Below are 14,407 nucleotides of genomic sequence, written 5' to 3' on the forward strand. Positions count from 1 at the left end.
GCAACTGCCAGCAGGCCTCAGGTGACCCAGATGACTCAGAGTCTGCAACAAAGGATGAATGCAAGACAATTCACACCTTGTTGGCGTTGTGGAGGCTTCCATTCAGCCTATTCATGCCGCTTCAAAGGGCATGTTTGCAAGAGCTGTGGAACAATGGGGCACCTCCAACGAGCTTGCAGACAAGCTGCAAGCTCTGCAAAACCTGTTAACCACCACGTGGCAGAGGAAGATCAGTCCATGGTGGATCAAAGCAATTTCAAGTCTCAGAGAGAGGAGGCAGATGCTGAAGTACACGGGGTGCACACATTTTCGATGAAATGTCCACCTATAATGCTAATGTAAAATTGAATGGCTTACCCATAGCCATGGAACTGGACACTGGTGCTAGCCAATCCATCTTGAGTAAAAAGATGTTTGAGAGACTGTGGTGCAACAAGGCACTCAGACCAGCCCTGAGCCCCATCCACACAAAACTGAGAACGTACACCAAAGAGCTTTTCACTGTCCTGGGCAGCGCCATGGTCAAGGTCACCTACGAGGGCACAGTGCACGAACTGCCACTCTGGATTGTCCCGGGCGATGGCCCCACACTGCTTGGAAGGAGCTGGCTGGGCAAAATCCGCTGGAACCCATGTAAAAGACTTGTGCTAGCATGTGATGTGTTGTCGTACGGAGTCGGGTGTGTATTCCAACAAGCTAGCGTTGCGGGGAAGTTGCAACCTGTCGCCTATGCCTCCAGGAGCTTGTCTAAGGTGGAGAGGGCCTACAGCATGATTGAGAAAGAGGCATTAGCGTGTGTGTTCGGGGTAAAGAAAATGCATCAGTAACTGTTTGGCCTCAAATTTGAGCTGGAAACCGATCACATGCCCCTCCTATCCCTGTTCGCTGAAAACAAGGGGATAAATACTAATGCCTCAGCCCACATACAAAGGTGGGCACTCACGCTATCAGCGTATAACTATACCATCCGCCACAGGCTGGCACCGAGAACTGTGCGGATGCTCTCAGTCGGCTACCATTGCGCACCATGGGGGTGGAAACGGTGCAGCCTGCAAACTTGTTGATGGTGGCGCAGCCCGCAGACTTGTTGATGGTCATGGAAGCATTTTAAAATGATAAATCACCTGTCACGGCCCGCCAGATTAGGACTTGGACCAGCCAAGATCCTCTGCTGTCCCTTGTAAAAAACTGTATACTGCATGGGAGCTGAGCCAGCATCCCCGTGAAATGCAAGAGCTAATCAAGCCATTCCAGCGGTGAAAGGATGAGCTGTCCATTCAGGCAGACTGCCTGTTGTGGGGTAACTGTGTAGTGTTACCCAAAAAGGGCAGGGAGACGTTCATCTCGGATCTCCCCAGCACACACCCGGGTATAGTAACGATGAAAGCGATAGCCAGATCCCGCCTGTGGTGGCCCGGTATCGACTGTGACTGTGAGTCCTGTGTACAGCAATGCAGCGTATGTGCTCAGTTGAGCAACGGACCCAGAGAGGCACCACTAAGTTTGTGGTCTGGCCCTCCAGACCATGGTCAAGGATCCATGTCGACTATGCGGGCCCGTTTCTCGATAAAATGTCCCTGGTGGTGGTGGATGCTTTTTCAAAATGGATTGAATGTGAAATAATGTCGGTAAGCACCGCCACCGCCACCATTGAAAGCCTGAGGGCCATGGTTGCCACCCATGGCCTGCCTGACATACTTGTCAGTGACAACAGGCCATGTTTCACCAGTGCCGAATTTAAAGAATTCATAACCTGCAATGGGATCAAACATATCACCTCGGCCCCAGTTAAACCAGCCTCCAATGGGCAGGCAGAGCGGGCAGTACAAATAATCAAACAGAGTCTTAAACGAGTCACAGAAGGCTTACTCCAAACCCGCCTGTCCCGAGTACTGTTCAGCTACCGCACGAGACCCCACTTGCTCACAGGGGTGCCCCGGCTGAACTACTCGTGAAAAGGACACTTAAAACCAGACTCTCGCTGTTTCACCCCAACCTACATGATCAGGTCGAGAGCAGACGGCAGCAACAAAATGTAAACGATAGTCGTGCCACTGTGTCACGGGAAATTGATCTGAATGACCCTGTGTATGTGCTAAACTATGGACATGGTCCCAAGTGGAACACAGGCACGGTGACTGCTAAAGAAGGGAGTAGGGTGTTTGTCGTCAAACTAGACAATGGACAAATTTGCAGAAAGCACCTGGACTGCGGTTCACAGACTGCCCTGAACAACCCACAGCAGACACCAACTTTTTCAAGCCCACAGCACAAACCCAAAGGATCAACGACACCACCCCGGACCAGGAAATTGAACCCATCATGCCCAACAGCCCAGCAAGGCCAGGCTCACCCAGCAGCCCTGCAGGGTCAACAACACGCCAGCCCAGCGAGGGCAGAGCCAACACACCAGAACAGACATTTGTACTGAGGTGGTCCACCAGGGAAAGAAAGGCTCCCCACTGCCTCACCTTGTAAATAGTTTTCACCTTGACTTTGGGGGGTGGGGGGGGGGGGAGTGATGTTGTGTATATGTAAAGCATGCACTCCCATGTTCAGCCACCAGGGAGTACATCCCCTGAGGTCACTATAACATCCCTGTGGCAGTCTCATCTGTGTTAGGAACACAATAATAACCATCCGTGGCTCACTAAAGAAATAATGGAGGGTATCAAATTGAAAACAATGGCATTCAATGCAGCCAAGACTAGTGGGAGGCCAGAGGATTGAGAAACTTTTAAAAGGCAGCAAAGGACGACTAAAAAAATGATTGAGAGGGAAGATAGATTAAGAGGGGAAAGTAACAAGGAAAAATAAAACTAGATAGTACGATTTTCTACAGGTACATAAAAAGGAAAAGAGTGGCTAAAGTTAACATTGGTCCCCTAGAGGATAGGAAAATGACAGAGACATTGAACAAATACTTTGTATCGGTCCCGGTAGTAGGCAGTAAAAACATCCCAATATTGGATAATCAAGGGGCTATAGAGAGGGAGGAACTTAATACAATCACTATCATTAATGAAGTAGTACCCAGTAAAATAATGAGACTAAAGGCAGACAAGTCCCCTGGACCTGATTGCTTACATCCTAGGGTCTTAAAAGAGGTGGCTGCAAAGATAGTGGATGCATTGGTTGTAATCTACCTAAATTCCCTGGATTCTGGGGTGGTCCCAGCGGATTGGAAAACCGCAAATGTAACGCCCCTATTTAAAAAAGGAGGCAGAAAAAAAGCAGGAAACTATAGACCAGTTAGGCTAACATCTGTTAGGAAAATGGTAGAGTCCATTATTAAGGAAGCAGTAGCGGGACATTTGGAAAAGCCTAATTCAATTAAACAGATTCAATATGGCTTTATGAACGGGAAATCATGTTTGACAAATTTGCTGGAGATCTTTGAGGATGTAATGAGCAGGGTAGATAAGGGGAACCAGTGGATGTGGTGTATTTGGATTTCCAGAAGGCATTCAATAAGGTGCCACATATAAAGTTACTGCACAAGATTAAAGATCACGGGGTTGGGGGTAATATATTTGCATGGACAGAGGATTGGCTAACTAACAGAAAACAGAGAGTCGGGATAAATGAGTCATTTTCCGGTTGGCAAACATTGACTAGTGGGGTGCCACAGGGATTGGTGCTGGGTCCTCTATTATTAACAATCTTTATTAATTACTTCGATGAAGGGACCGAGTGTAATGCAGCCAAGTTTGCTGATGATACAAAGATGGGTGGGAAAGCATATTTTGAGGAGGACACAACAAATCTGCAAAGGGATATAGAAAGGCTAAGTGAGTGGGCAAAAATCTGGCAGATGGAGTATAATGTGGGAAAATGTGAGTTTACTCACTTTGGCAGAAAAAAATTGAAAAGCAAACTACAATTTAAATAGAGAAAAATTGCAAAGTGTTGCAGTACAGAGGGACCTGGGGTCCTTGTGCATGAAACACAAAAAGTTAGTATGCAGGTACAGCAAGTAATCAGCAAGGCCAATGGAATTGGCCTTTATTGCAAGGGGTATAGAGTATAAAAGCAGAGAAGTACTACTTCAACTGTAGAGGATATTGGTAGTGCCACACCTAGAGTACTGTGCACAGTTTTGGTTTCTGTATTTAAGGAAGGAGATATTTGCATTGGAGGCTGTTCAGAGGAAGTTCACTAGATTGATTCCAGAGATGAGGGGGTTGACTTATGAAGATAGATTGAGTAGGTTTGGCCTATATACATTAGAGTTCAGAAGAATGAGACGTGATCTTATCGAAACATATAAGATAATGAAGGTCTCGACAAGGTGGATGCAGAAAGGATATTTCCACTCATAGGGGAAACTAAAACTAGGGGACATAGTTTCAGAATAAGGGGCCGCCCATTTAAAACTGAAATGAGGAGGAATTTCTTCTCTCAGAGGGTTGTAAATCTGGAATTATCTGCCCAGTGCTGCATAGGCTGAGTCACTAATATATTTAAGGCGGAGATAGACAGATTTTTGAACGATAAGGGAGTAAAGGCTTATGGGAAGCGGCCTGCGAAGTGGAGTGGAGTCCATGATCAGATCAGCCATGATCTTATTGAATGGCCTAATCCTTCTCCTATTTCTTATGTTCACACAGTGTCATTTCAACGTTGAGTATTAATATCACACAGTGCCCATGCAACCCTGAGTATGAATATCACACAATTAGACAATAACTGCGAACTCTGCGTTTATCTTCGTCTCTCAGTTGTTCACCATTATATGAAATTTGCGATTCATTCGAACCTCCTCTTGGCCTTCTCGGCTCTAAGGAGATTTTTTCATTGCCTTGAGAGAAGCATATTCAATCTCTGCCACTCCAGAGAAATCACCGCATGTCAGTGTTCGATCTCCCGAGAAATCACCGCGTATTAGTTCTTCCGAGTGTGTCTGTACTGGATCTCCTGAGGAATCTCCGTGTATCGGCAACTGCAGAGCTGCATATACAATCTCTTTACTGTCTGAGGAAGAATCGTCACTCTGTAAGAAAATATGAGACCATGAAGAACGCCTCAGTTGACACAGTCCTTACGACGATTATTGTAACTGTGTTATTTTGGTTGAGGATTTTTCGCACAAAGCAGTTTATTTGTAAAGCCCGCTTAATCATGTGTGAGAGATTTCTCAGACAGTGCGGGTCTACTCTGATGACTCGGGCCAGAATTTAACACGTCCGTCAGTTCCTTGTCCTCATTTAATATTTCCATTCCAGACATCACTTACAGGACCATCTGGATATTATTTAAAATGTTATTCTGTTCTCTCGCTCCTTTTAACACAATGAGGTATCAGACCTTCTAATATTAATTATAATTGTTTTTAACTTATTCTGTATCACTATAATTCGTCGATTCCTGTTGATTTCGTGTGTACTTTCCATCCTTTCCCACGTACATTTAATTAGAATTAATACCCATTTAATTTCTGCCCTTTGAAAGCTCGGCTCCAATTAAATCTCTCAAAAACTCCTCTCGTCCCAAGTTTCCATTTCTAAAGTCCTGCCCACCTGTTACTGACAGCCCCTGTTTTTTTTTATACAGAAGAACAAAGACTGCTTTTATATTGGCACCAAACCGGCTCCTTGCATTGATGAGTGCCGCCTCAGAACTAGCAAACGACATGAACAGTCACTATACCGTATAAACTTTATAGGGAAATAATTAGAATGTACCTCGTCCATTTGTTCTTGGTTTAATCCAGGAGACTGTTCCACGCAAATCGAATCGGCACAATCATCTAAAAATATAATCGGATGACACTGAATAATAAAATACACACCGGAAAATAGACACGTGAAAAATTCATAGATTAGATTGTAACAAAGAAGATTCGATTATAATTAAAGATAGATTAGATTGCAATTAAACATAGATTAGATTGTAATAAAACATAGATTATGTTGTAATAAAACATAGATTAGGTTGTAATAAACCAGATTAGATTGAAATGAAATAAAGATTCGATTGTAATAAAGCAGATTGTAATTTGTGTTGGGCATGTCAGTTTTCCCGATACCGGGTAAATCCCGGTATGTTTCTATGTTGGAAACATTCGTTCAGGTGATCATTTGACACACAATCGCACAGTGCCCGCGGCCTGGAATGGAAGCAGTCCTTGCCCTTTCAATGCATGGGTAAACAGGAGATTACAAAATAAGTCACTAACCGATTCGCCGTTTAAACAAGAACAATAAGCAGGGCGCGAGCAAGAAGCCGATCACAACCCCCAGAGCGATGTTTATCGCAATTTCATTTCCAGTCAGCGAGTTGTCCTTTCCTCCCATGTCATTTTCTATCAGAAAGTGTAGGTTACAGCAGAGTGCTTGAAAACATCCAAACTAGCTTTTATTTTAGTCGAATAAAGTAGGAATTCATATTCCTACAGCCAAACATAACTACCGTAATTGATATACAATGTAAGCTTCGTAGCAAAATTGAAGCCCATGGGATAAAAGAGACAGTAGCAGCGTGGATACAAAATTGGCTATGGGGAATTGCTGTTTTTCGGATTGGAGAGAGGTATACAGTGCTGTTCCCCAAGGTTCACTACTAGGACCACTGCTGTCTTTGATATACATTAATCACGGATTTGGGGAGAGAGAGCACAATTTCGAAGTTTTCAGATGACACAAAACTTAGAAGTGTTGCAAACATTGAGGAAGCGAGTGATAGACTTCAAGAAGACATAGACAGGCTGATGGAATTGGCAGGCGCGTGGCAGATGAAATTCAACGCAGGGAATGCGAGGTGACACATTTTGGTCGGAAGAATGAAGAGAGACCAATGGTACAACTTTAAAGGGGGTGCAAGAACAGAGAGACCTGGGGGTACTTGTGCACAAATCTTTGAAGGTGCAGTACAGGTTAACAAAGCCATTAATAAAGCATATGGGAGCCAGGGCTTTATAAATAAATGCAGAGAGTACAAAGGCAAGGACGTTATATTAACCTATATAAAACACTAGTTCAACCCCAGCTAGAGTATTGTGTCCAATTCTGGGCACCACACTTCAGGAAGGACGTGAAGGCTTTGGAGAGGTTACAGAAGAGATTTACTAGAATGGTTCCAGGGATGAAGGATTATAGTTACATGGATAGATAGAAGAAACTGGTGTTGTTCTCCTTAGAAGGAGAAGGTGAGATTTGATAGAGTGTTTAAAATCATGAAGGGTTTAGATAGAGTAAATAAAGAGAAACTATTCCCATTGTCAGAATGGTCGATAACCAGAGGACATAGGTAGAAAGAGGGATGAGGTCCTGCAGGCAGAGTTTAGGGAACTAGGAGAGAGATTAAAAAGCAGGACCTCAAAGGTAGTAATCTCTGGATTACTGTCGGTGCCACATGCTAGTGAGTTCAGAAATAGGAGGATAGAGAAGATGAATGTGTGGCTCGAGAGGTGGTGCAGGTGGGAGGGCTTTAGATTCCTGAGGTGTTGGGACTGTTTCTGGGAGAGGTGGGACCTGTACAAGCTGGATGGGTTGCACCGCAACAGAGCCAGGACCAGTATCCTCGCAGGAGGATTTGCTAGTGCTGTTGTGGTGGATTTTAACTAGTTTGGCAGGAGGAAGGGAACCGGAGAATAGATTCAGTGTGGAGAGAAGCAAAGCTGGAATTTGGCAGCAGAAAAATAGAAAGCGAATTTGGAAGGCAGAGAAAACAAGGGCTGGAAAATAGACAACAAGGGTGTTTGACACCACTAAACGGCATATACTTCAATGCAAGGCATATAGGGAATAAGGCAGATGAGCTGAAAGCACAGATAGACACTTGGGAGTACGATATTATAGCTATTACTGAGAAATGGCTGAAAGAAAGGCAGGTATGGCAGCTCAACATTCCTGGTTACAGGGTTTTCAGACAGGATAGAGAGGAGTTAAAAAAGGAACGGGGTCGTAGTATTAATTAAAGAAACAATTACAGCTTTGAGAAGAGATTATATGTCAGAGGGGTCATCAAACAAGGCCATATGGGTTGAATTGAAGAACAAAAAAAGGTCAATCACACGACCGGGAGTGTACTATAGACCCCCAAACAGTCAGAGGGAGATAGAAGAACAAATATGTGAGCAAATTGATGTAAAGTGCAAAAACTATAGAGCTGTAATAGTGGGGGATTTTAATTACCCTAATATTAACTGGGAAAAAGGTAGTGTGAATGGTACAGGGAGTACGGAATTCCTAAAATGCATTCAGGAGAACTTCTTTAGCCAGTATGTAACAAGCCCAACAAGGGTGGAGGCAGTTCTGGACTTGGTTTTGGGGAATGAAGAGGGGCAGGTGGAAGGGGTATCAGTGGGAAAGCATTTTGATACTAGTGGTCATAATTCAGTAAGATTTAGGGTAGTTATGGAAAAGGACAAAGATGAACTAGGAAAAAAAATTCTCAATTGGGGTAAAGCTAATTTTGCTGAGCTGTGAAGCGATTTGGCCAAGGTGGACTGGAAATGGTTACTTGATGGTAAATCAGTGACAGAGCAGTGGGAGGCATTCAAGGGGGAGATCCTGAGGGTACAGAGCAAGTATTTTCCCTTAAAGAAAAGGGTGGGACTAACAAATCTGGAGCCCCCTGGATGTCAAGGGGCATACAGGGTAAGATAAAACCAAAAAGGGAAGCTTATGACAGACACCGAGAACTCAAAACTGCAGAAACTCTAGAGGTGTATAAGAAGTGCAGGGGTGCAATTAAAAAAGATATCAGGAAACCAAAGAGAGAGTATGAGAGAATGTTGGCAAGTAAAATCAGGGAAAACCCGAAGATGTTTTATAAATACATTAAGAGCAAGAAGATAACTATATAAAGAGTGAGGCCCATTAGAGACCATAAAGGAAATTTGTGTGGGGAGGCAGAAGTCATGGGTATGATTCTTAATGAATACTTTGCATCTGTTTTCACAAAAGAGAGGGGCGATGCAGACTTTGCAATGAGAGAGGAGGAGTGTGAAATATTAGATGAAATAAACATAGTGAGAGAGAAAGTATTAAGAGGCTTAGCAGCTTTCAAAGTGGATTAATCCCCAAGCCCGGATGAAATGTATCCCAGGCTGTTAAGAGAAGCAAATGAGGAAATAACAGAGGAAATAACCATCATTTTCCAGTCCCCTCTGGCTACAAAGGTGGTGCCAGAGGACTGGAGGACTGCTAATGTTGTAGCTTTGTTTAAAAAAAGGAGAAATAGATCGACCGAGTAATTACAGGCCAGTTAGCTTAATCTCAGTGGTGGGAAAATTATTGGAAAAAGTTCTGAGGGACAGGATAAATCTTCATTTGGAAAGACATGGATTAATCAAGGACAGTCAGCATGGATTTGTTAAAGGAAGGACGTGTCTGACTAACTTGATTGAATTTTTCGAGAAGGTAACCAGCAGTGTAGATGAGGGCAGTGTGAATGATGTAGTGTATATGGATTTTAGCAAAGCTTTTGATAAGGTATGACATGGCAGATAGGTCATGAAAATAAAAGCCCACAGGATCCAGGGCAAAGTGGCAAATTGGATCCAAAATTGGATCAGAGGCAGGAAGCAAAGGGTAATGTTTGATGGGTGTTTTTGCGACTGGAAGGCTGTATCCAGTGGGGTTCTGCAGGACTCGGTGCTGGGTCCATTGCTTTTTATGGCATATATCAATGACATGGACTTGAATGTTGGGGGTATGATTAAGAAGTTTGCAGATGACACTAAAATAGGCTGTGTTGTTTCATAATGAAGAAGAAAGCTGCAGAAGATATCAATATACTGGTCAGGTGGACAGAACAATGGCAAATGGAATTCAATTCAGATACGTGTGATGTAATGCATTTGGGGAGGTCTAACAAGGCAATGGAATAAACATTAAATGGTATGACACTGAAAAGTGTAGAGGAACAAAGATACCTTGAAGTGCAGGTCCACAGATCCCTGATAGTAGCAGGCCAGGTAGATAAGGTGGTTACGAAGGCATATGGAACACTTGCCTTTATTAGTTGAGGCATGGAATACAAGAGCAAGGACGTATGTTTGAACTGTATAAAACACTTGGAGTTCTGCAGTTGGAGTACTGTGTGCAGTTCTGCACAACACATTACAGGAAAGATGTGATTGTACTGGAAAAGGTGCAGAGGAGATTTTTGCTTGGATTGGAGAATTTTTGGTTATGTGGAAAAATTGGAAATACTGGGTTTGTTTTCTTTGGAACAGAGGAGGCTGAGGGGAGCCCTGATTGAGGTGTATAAAATTATGAGGGGCCTCGATAAAATGGATAGGAAGGACCTGTTTCCCTTGGTGGAGGGGTCAAAAACCAGGGGGCATAGATTTAAAGTAATTGGGGGGAGGTTTAGAGGAGATATGAGTGGAAATTTCTTCACCCAGAGGGTGGTGGGGATCTGGAACTCACTGCCTGAAAGGATGGTGGAGGCAGAAACCCTCGCCACATTTAAAAAAAAAAATTGGATGTACTCTTAAAGTGCCATAACCTACAGGGCTTCGGAACGAGAGCTGGAAAGTAAGATTAGACTGGATAGCTCTTGGTCAGCCAGCGCGGATATGTTGGGCTGAAATGGCCTCCTTCTGTGCTGTAAATTTCTATGATTCTATGACACAACTTTAAGGTAATTGGCAAAAGAACCAGAGGCAACAGGAGAAAAAACCTTTTACGGAGCGAGTGGTTAGGATTTTTGAATACACTGCCTGAAAGGGTGGAGGAAACTGATTCAATAGTAGCTTTCAAAACGAAATTGGATAAATACTTGAATTGTAGGTGTATGGGGAAAGAGCCAGTGGGGAAAGAGATTAACTGGATTGTTCTTCCAAACAGCTGGTGCAGACGCAGAATCGATGGGCCGAATGGCTATTTCTGTGCTGTACTATTCTATGATTCTTTATAGGCAACAAGAATTCACATAACATTGTTTAGGAGATGTATGTTGATAATCGGCAATAGAAATTGATATACAGTCATGTATATCTATAGGAATTCATATTCAACCATGTATGTCTATAGGAATTCATATACATTAATTTATATTTATTGATATTGTTAAACAGTAATGCACGTCTTTAGTTCGTATAACAGAATTGTACCTCTATAGAAATTCACACTGGCGATTTGTATCTATAAGAATTCGGAGGCAGTAATACACATCTATACAATTTTATACACAGTGCCGTGCGTCTATAGAAATCTAGATACAGTAGTCTGTGTCTTCGGTATTTACATATTGCAATGTATGTATATGGGCTATAAATTGATAGCACTTTGAAATGAAAGTTGGAATTGTGTTTGGGTCTGTTATTTCTGTTCTATCCCTTAACCTATTTAGATTTGGAGCTATATTGCGCCGTGCGAAGTGGCTTATTGGAGGGGTGCCGTCGCTCAGTATTTTTATGTACGGGGTAATTTGCTTAGTTATCCATCGCCCTTCCATTGATACACAGTCAAAATCCATTACCCATGGTCAGAATAGCAGCATAAAACACTATAGGCTGACATCGCCGGGTCTTCAGCTAGAAGCCAGGCTCTGATTTTACGATTGTGCGCAAATGTGTTAAATGAAGACATTTAAAGGCCAGGCCTGATTGGAGCAGATACGGATTCTAACAGGTGCAGAGAGATGGATGAGCTTTGGGGGAAGAGTGAGTTGCTCTGGTCAAAGTCATAACCAGGGAGTCAAATAAATTAAAAGCCTTGTTTTCTAAAGTCGCTGGCCCCCGCTGAGTCTAAAATTACATGTAATGTGCATTTGTGCAGCGGTCTGGGGCACAAATATAGACCTCAATCGGGTTACACACGTGAATGCAGCTGCACATTCGCCAATGATTTTTATAGTCACCCGTCTTTCAGTTTCCAACCTCCATCTTCACTCCATTCCCATCACGCCAATATGGTTACAGTTGCGGTTACCGGGGGCCTCTGCACCGCCAGACCGAAGGCAAAATGTCGAATGCACAAAAGCATTGGTAAAAATAATAAGCAAATAAAAGTATGTTTCGGTAAAGATATCCACGAAGATGATCCTTTTTGGACTCTGCATGAAAAATTTGGGATGTTTCTTTCATGGAACCTAACATGGGCACAGGAGGAGACTATTCAGCCCATCGTGCCGGTGCCATCTCTTGGAAAGAGCAATCCAATTCGTCCCATTTCCCTGATCTATCCTCATAGCCCTGTTTCTTTTCATTTTCAAGTATATATTTAATTCTATGTTGTAAGTTACTACTGAATCTGCTTTACCGCCCCATCAGGTAGTGCATTCCAGATCACAACAATGCATTGAGTTTAAAAAAATCTCATCTCTCCCTCCCTTAGTTTGCCAATGATCTCAAACATGTGCCTGGGTATGAACCCTCCTGGAAAGAGTTTCCCTTTATTTATTCTCTAAAAACCCCTCATACTTTTGAACACCTCTATTAAGTTTGCCCTTAACCCTCTATGCTCTAATGAGAACAATCCCAGCATCTCCAGTCACTCCACATAACTGAAATCCCTCATCCCTAGCACTATTCTGGGAACTCTCTTCTGCACCCTCTCTCGGGCACATCCTTCTTAAAGTGTGGTGCCCAGAATTGGATGCAATTGATTTATTTTAATGTTGTTGTTCTGTTGTGTTCAATAAAGCGAGGGTTCGGTGCTGGGCGATGGACATGTCATGCGAATCGGTGTCGCCAATCTCAACGCATACCTGTATACATGGAGACATCTGCGTCTGTTGCGCCGACAGTAGTCGGAGTGCGCTGGTGTTGCGCCGTTGAGGTGTTTGGCGTTGTTTGATTGAGCAGTCCGCCATCGATGTCTCCCTCCCCGTTCTCAATTACTGCTGTCCAAGTAATTGCAGCAATTCCTAAAGTGACTGGTTCAAATGGTTTGAAACGTAGAGATAACACAGACTTACTCCGATCAATTACATCCCCAACATTCAGTTAGTCTGAGTAATATCATCATCGACATGCAATGATAACGAACCGACCCTGACACGGTTCATTCACATTTCACATTACCGATTCAAGCGCCAGGTTTAAATTTAATACAAGCTTATCGAAGTAGGAATCATTTCCAATGTTTCCGTCTTTTTTCTTTCCAGCCTGCTACATACCAGACTGATTCCCGGGATGGCGGGACTGACCTATCAAGAAAGATTGGATCAATTGGGCTTGTATTCACTGGAGTTCAGAAGAATGAGAGGGGACCTCATAGAAACGTTTAAAATTCTGACGGGTTTAGACAGGTTAGATGCAGAAAGAATGTTCCCAATGTTGGGGAGGTCCAGAACCAGGGGTCACAGTCTGAGGATAAGGGGTAAGCCATTTAGGACCGAGATGAGGAGAAACTTCTTCACCCAGAGAGTGGTGAACCTGTGGAATTCTCTACCACAGAAAGTAGTTGAGGCCAATTCACTAAATATATTCAAAAGGGAGTTAGATGAAGTCCTTACTACTCGGGGGATCAAGGGTTATGGCGAGAAAGCAGGAAGGGGGTACTGAAGTTTCATGTTCAGCCATGAACTCATTGAATGGCGGTGCAGGCTAGAAGGGCTGAATGGCCTGCTCCTGCACCTATTTTCTATGTTTCTATGTTTCTATGTTTTCCCTTTCTCGGCGTCCTTTTAGTCAGTGGGGCAATTACGGTTAAATCAGCGGGCGGCTGAAATGTTCTAACCTGCCGAAATTCTGAGCCAGACTCTCAGTCCCCTCTAATGATAGGAACCACTTGAACTTTCTCTCGTGTTAAAGCAACGATTGACAGAAATAAGTCATTGTATATTTAAAAAAAAGACTTTTTAACTGAAAAATAATTTAAAAAAATGTCATTGCTCCCGCTGACAGAATTCTGCGCGTTTATAAATATAGAATGTATTTACTGAATACTCACACAATTAATTATGTAATTTCATTCTATTATTTCCCTCGCTGGAAAATTGCACGTTATCGAATTGAACATAGAGTAACAATACATTCAGGACAACGTCTCACATGCAGTAACCAGCAATGTGCAGTCCTGATTACAACGAGAAGGGCTGAAGGGCCTGAACGGAACCATTATTTCAATGCACTTTTCGGCCTCCCTGCTTTGAATAATCGCGGGTTATCCTTGGGGTGCGAGGATTGAAGGGAGCGCCCTTCAATAGTTGAGCTCCTCCAGTATTTTGTACATCAGCACTTATGTTCATACTGTGACAGATTGTGCAGAGGTATGGAAGATATTGAAGATGGATGCTTTAAACTAGTTGGTCTCTGCCACCATCATTTATTAATCAACTCATTACTGGAAACTGCCTCAGATTCGCACTTGCGACTTTTTTGTCCCCAAGGCAGAACGGACACTCACTTCAATAGCCGCATTTTGGGATGTACCACACCGACTTGTCAAGAAGCATGACCAAAAAAAATGCACAACTTTACACCATGCTCCATGGAACTTACTCAGTA

At 43.2% G+C, this 14,407-nt stretch overlaps 1 long non-coding RNA gene across 1 annotated transcript; it reads right to left on the reverse strand.

Annotated features, from left to right (window-relative positions):
• Positions 1-4,849: 4,849 nt before the first annotated feature.
• LOC139230394 (uncharacterized) lies at positions 4,850-12,767 on the reverse strand. The gene is made up of 3 exons (XR_011587916.1): positions 12,664-12,767; positions 5,685-5,749; positions 4,850-4,993 (listed from the first exon to the last, which is right to left on the reverse strand). It is a non-coding gene; the product is annotated as an uncharacterized lncRNA (long non-coding RNA).
• Between the last annotated feature and the right edge of the window lie 1,640 nt (positions 12,768-14,407).

This window comes from Pristiophorus japonicus, chromosome 19 (assembly GCF_044704955.1).
Source record: "Pristiophorus japonicus isolate sPriJap1 chromosome 19, sPriJap1.hap1, whole genome shotgun sequence".
NCBI classification, from domain to species: domain Eukaryota; kingdom Metazoa; phylum Chordata; class Chondrichthyes; family Pristiophoridae; genus Pristiophorus; species Pristiophorus japonicus.